At 40.5% G+C, this 5,997-nt stretch overlaps 1 pseudogene; it reads left to right on the top strand.

Annotated features, from left to right (window-relative positions):
- The first annotated feature begins 410 nt into the window (after nt 1-410).
- LOC125288952 lies at nt 411-2,330 on the top strand (annotated as a pseudogene).
- The last annotated feature ends 3,667 nt before the right edge of the window (nt 2,331-5,997 follow it).

Genomic DNA, 5,997 nt, shown 5'->3' with positions numbered 1-5,997 from the left:
TATGTAAACATGATCTCATCTACTGTCTTTTAGTGAGCAAAGGAGGAAACAATAAAAAACATAAAAAAGAAGGACAAGATGGAAACATAAAAAATAATAATCTGGCACTCATTACCCAGAAGAACAAGGAGATCATTGTGGACTTCAGGAGAACCAAGAGTCCAATTCGCGAGAACTCTGGATTTCCAGGGTACCGCTAAATGACAATAAAGTTTAATCTAATCTAATTCCGACAGGTTATCATTTTATGATTCCTCCCATAGTTTGGGCCACCCCCCTAGGAGTCCTGCTCCAAAGTTTAAAAACCAGTGCTGTACAACAACGGTAACATTAACCTGCCCAAGTGTCGCTGAGTGAATTCACCTCCTGCATCATTTGGTAGAGGATCTGTAAACTGCACCTGCATCATCATGAAGTTCTTCATTGTCTGTTCCTGTGTACTGCTTGTGGGCATGGCAGGTAATCTCTTTTCAAAATGCTGCTTTATCATATTTAACTTTAGTTTAGTATTTACAGTTGAGTCTTTATCACAGAAATACTTGATTCCGTTCGCACACTGTATGTCTGTGCATGTGTGTGTGTCTTATATGTTTTTTTAAAAAAATCTAGATTTAAATATCACTCTACTGTATATGGCAACCACATAAATTGAAAATCTCAATTTATGTGCTTCACCTGTGACATCTCTTACTCAAGTAGTTGTAAAGTCTACTTGTATATTTCTATCTTGTGTGTCCTCCAGCAACCACCTCTGCCAAGGCACTGATTCCCACCTCCAGCACAGATGAAATGGTGCACATGGAGAAGATGATTCAGATCATTGAAGAACTGGCCAGTAGATCTGTCTATGGTTAGAAACTAATTTATTCAGTTGTTAGTCTGACTTACCTTTTTTACTCATCTTTTTACACTTTTATCTAAAGAAAAAAAATACATACATTCTTTAGAAAGGCACTAACATCTGAAGTAGCCTAGTGGTGTCCTCTTCCTTCGATTTCAAGTTTCAAATTGGTTAGCCACTACGCTACAACCCCACACACACACACACACACACACACACACACCATCATGGCTCAAATGAAATGATGTGACACGCAGGCTTCCTACCTTTTTCACAATGCATCGGCAAATACAGTATGGTACAGTATGTTTTCATGTAGCTGAGCCCTAAATGAGAGAGTTGCATGTGCTTATTAAACAGAGGGCCCATATGAAGTTCCTCGTGCTATGGCTGATGACCCTCTGGCCCCTGCCTTGACAAATGACACAGGTACAATATCTGGAAAGTAATTCTTTAAGCATCGCCTCAGACTATTTAATATACAGAAAAGCAGAGCAGAAGAGATGAAATGACTTATGATTATGACTTTAGATGAATCCAGTGGTGGGATCAAGAAAAGAACCAAAAGTTGGTCCAATGGCTTTGACGGGGAGCTCTACTTCATCTGCCCACACACTCACAGCATATCGAGGATTTCTAGGTAAATTGTGTGCTCTATTGTGCTTTAGTCCTGCTTAAGATATCACATTTTCATTTCACAGATTAAACGTTCTTTCAATATTGTTTGCAGTGACCACAGCAACCACCATGAAGACAGACGTTTTAGTATCAGCTGCAAAACAACATTCAGCTCCAACCCAAGCTGCTATGACTGGGTGGTTGGGTGAACAACTTTGATCAAGAATTTTCCTTCAGATGTCCCAGTAACTCTGTCATAACGGGCATGATCAGTAGTCACAGTAACCGTCACGAGGACCGCCGGTAATGACTTCATATTTGTTGTATTTTGTTAAAGTGTTCATGGGCACAAACGTTACATTTTCATTTCTAAATCAATTTTGTGGTATTACTGTATGTCTTAGAAAATGCCATGTCTTTGTTTAGATTTGCTTTTAGATACTGCAACGCCCCTGGCCACCACCACACTTATTGCTATTGGACCCCTTATGTGAACTGCTTTGATGACTACTTTGAGTGGCTGGCCGACGGCTACAGCTACCTTGCAGGAGTCTCCTCCTACCACGACAACAAACGAGAGTAAAAGGCTTTCTCATTTTCCTTATGTTTCTTGGGACTTTTAGTTTGAGAAACATTTTATGTTTCTCAGTTCCATTTAAGACTTTTAAAACCAATCATACCATTAATTATGTAACTGAATAATTTCCGAACATCATGATGGTTGAATCGTTGATTGCTCCACTGTACTACAATATCATCTCTATAGGTAACTGGTGAAAACTGTGAGTGAAAACAAGGTACAATTTGTCTTTTATTCCTTCATAGGGATCGCCGCTTCAAATTCTATGTCTGCATAAACACTGAATCCTGAAGCTGCCCAAACAATGAAGATCACAACTGAATATCTGAAGAATGGTGGCAGTCTCAGTTACTAACAATTTCTCATTAATATTTCCATAATTCTTTTAAAATAACATTTTTGATTGTTCATACTTTAATAGAAAGATGGGACTATTGCTAGCAGGGCTAGTGTTTGATTAAACTAAGAACAGAAAGTGAACAGGCTCTCTCGTGCTCTGGTGAGCTTTACGCATCTGTGGGAAATTTCGTTATGATCTCGTATAATCTTTTTGAGTATTTTTGAGTATTGATTTGAATCAGAAATTTTATTTTTTAATCATTGAGATTGTTTCAAAATGTGTTCATATTTCTACTTACAGCAAAGCCTGATAAAGAGAAAGCTCTGAACTAAACTTACTTACTGTATCTGTCTCTGGGTGTTGGTATCAAATAAACTGCTTTAAGCACAACATGTCTTTTATTCACTGTATCTCTTTTTGACATTTCAGATTTACAGTTTTTTTCTTTTCGCTAGGACCACTTGAGTCAAAGAAATGTTTTATCTCCATCTCCTGTGTTTTGTTGCCAGTTATATTTGGCGGTGCTCTATTCTGAGTCTTCCCTGCACTTCCATAACTTGGAAAGTCTAAGGTAGGGATAGCAATGAAGATCCTCTAAAGCAGTGTTTCTCAAACTTTTTCAGACCAAAGACCACTTAACCCAAAAAAAAAAAAATCACGGACCACCTAGCTAAAAAAACAAACAGCAGACCTACTTCAACAGTACATTACACAATAGGCCTACTCACTGAACCACCTTGCTCATTATCTTTGCACCTTGCTTATTGTGAGAGGATTCAAGTTAAAGTGGCAGCTTACATAGGCAGTGTTGCAGACCTGTTTGGATTTACATACAAGTTGGTTCAATGTTGCAAACATCTATATTATATTTTACCACGTCTGCTCACGGACCACTTGGGATAGCTTGCAGACCACCAGTGGTCCCTGGACCACACTTTGAGAAACACTGCTCTAAAGGGTACTGAATAGCAGGGATATTCTCAGAGCCTGCCATGCCTCTCTCATGACTACCAACAACAAGCAGGCTCAGAATGATAAAACATGGACATCTTAATGATTGGCAGCATGCCAGCAATGCACAGGTAGTTCTCCCAATTACAGCTCTGTCCCAATCCTCAGACGCAGCACGTCACTATGGTAATATCTAGGGAAATCACATAAATTGTTCCTTGAAATGAAGTTGATCGATTTGATTTATTCTTGGTGCATACATCTTTACATTTGGAATCATGTATTATCAAAGTAAAATGGTAGATAGCATACAGTATATCGACTGTGTGAGCTACAGGCTACACAGGAGTTCACATTTCCAGTGACCATCTACCTCCGCAAAGCTCTGGGCCAGAAAGTTAATTTCCCATTATCTCCATTGACTTTTCCGAAAAATCCTTACAAGAGCTTTAAAGGAGAACTCCGGCCATTTTTAACATACAGTCCTGTTGCTCGAGGTCACCGAGTACTGTCAGTCAAGAAAAAAGTTAAAAAAAAGTAAAAATTAAATAACTACTACCTAATGCGAGTTGACCAAAGATGAGTTTAGGATAAATGAATAAATGCAGAAATAATTTATGAGATGTATAAATAAATAAATGGATCTATACAGTTTGGTCAAACTACCAATTCATTTCTGCAGTTACCTAATTGCTACCTCATTTATGTACAGTTACAGAAATACAGAAGTAAATAAATGAAGCAATGTGGAAATAAAAAAAAGAATGAAATAATAATTGCATGAATTAACTAGATGTACCGCATAGCGGTACAAAATATGACCGCCACACAGTCCTGCACATTCTCTCCGCAAAAATAAATCACACTTGCCAATTTGCCAATTTGTGTGTATGTGTGTGTGTGTATTTGTGCTCGCCAATGAGTGTGTGTGTGCAGTTTATGAATGTATGTGTGGGGAGGTAGGGGGGAGGTGGTATATGTGTGTGTGTGGTTTGGGGTGGTTGTATGGTGTAGCCTACTGGTGTATGTGTGTGTTGGGTGGAGGTGTAATGGTCTGTGTGGGGGGCATTTTGTGTGGGGGGGGGGTATTTTTATGTGTGCGTTTGTGTGTGTGTGTGTGTGTGTGTGTGTGGGGGGTGTTAGGATAGCGATGAGTGTGTGAGTGCGTGATTCAGTGTGTGTGTGTGTGTGTGTTAGGGGGTGGGGGTTAAGGAGGAGGGGGTTGTGTGTGAAGGGAGTATGGTGGTGTGTGTGTGTGTGGGGGTAATTGTGTGTGTGTAGGGAGGGGTGAATGTTTGTGGGGGGTGCGTGTATATGTGTTTGTGGATGGGGGTATTGTGTATGGTGTGTGTGTGGGGATGCATTTTCGCCATCCACATCTTAACATCATCCACATCTTCCTACCGCCAACCCTTCACTCAACACCATTTGCAGGCCGATGGGTGTGTAGGTGTCTTGGGGGGCTCTTGGGGGTGAGTGTGGAGGGGATGTACCTGTGTATGTGGGGGGGTAAGTATGTGTGTGTGTATGTGCCTAGTAACATCAGGTTGTGGTAGTGCATTAGCAGGGATGGATTGGCCTTGGATTGATCTGATTGACATTCATGGTGTGTGGTGGAACCCCTGTGAGCAGTTTCCTCTCCCACAGGTTAATGGGTGCTCTCAGTCGTGCCCTCGGGTGACTCTGTCGTGTTCCCATGTTGGACAGGTCAAGCAAGGGGGCAGTAAGTTGTCATGACGACTGGTCACAAAAACGTGTCCTGTGGGTCTTTGTTAGAGGCAGAATTATGATTAATGATGAGCCAGGGTAGGAACAGGCGTTTACACAGACATGCAATTAGCCTTAATTAGCATCAGCGGTTGTGTGATGTGTGAGCCTCTGGTGACGCAAGGGTGAAATAGATTTCCCATTGCAGCAGATCCATGTTTTTCCTTCTGCCACAGCCAGTGGTCGTAATACTCAACAGCTGTCGTATCAGGAGTTTACTGGCAAAGCTTCGTTTATCTCCTCCGATGACCAAAAAAAAAACGTTCCAATGCAAAAAGAGGGCGAAAAAGCTGTTGTGTTTGTATGCAGTGCCTTTACCATGTCTGATTTGCATAGAAAAAGGCAGTCACGTATGCCCCAGTGTTCAGATACAGATTTATCGCTCTTGCTGGAATGGACAGTGCAACAAAACTAAAAACGATTCTGTGGTGTTTCCTTAAAATCAGTTTTTCCCCCTATGAGTAAAAAAAAAGGCTGTCTCGTGCAGAAAAGTGATAAGCCTCTCCTACAGCATTTAATTATGGTGATACTCAAATGCCAGTGGTGGAATTTCATATTCTCTGACCTTTTGTGGATCCATTTAGCACAAAATGCACTCCCATGAGCTTATCTCAGTGTGAAAAAAAACCCACCTGGTAAATTCTATCGCCCCATGATCTGAACATGATAAATACTCTTTCAAAGCTACATTAAACCGCATAATTTCATGGGTGTCTGGCTAAAAGTTGAATATATAAAACTAATGGAGTTATAAGAATCCATGCATAATTCATGCTATTCTTTGCCGTTTTTAGGGGATATATTGTTGAGATGTGAAACTGAAAAATGGTTAGAAACACGCCTAGTGCTGAAAGGACTGGTCTGCCAACGCGCTTATCGCTTCATTTGTAAAATGAGCTG

The sequence above is a fragment of the Alosa alosa genome, chromosome 23 (assembly GCF_017589495.1).
Source record: "Alosa alosa isolate M-15738 ecotype Scorff River chromosome 23, AALO_Geno_1.1, whole genome shotgun sequence".
In the NCBI taxonomy this organism is placed as follows: Eukaryota; Metazoa; Chordata; class Actinopteri; order Clupeiformes; family Clupeidae; genus Alosa; species Alosa alosa.
This window is presented reverse-complemented; position numbering and strand designations above follow the sequence as displayed.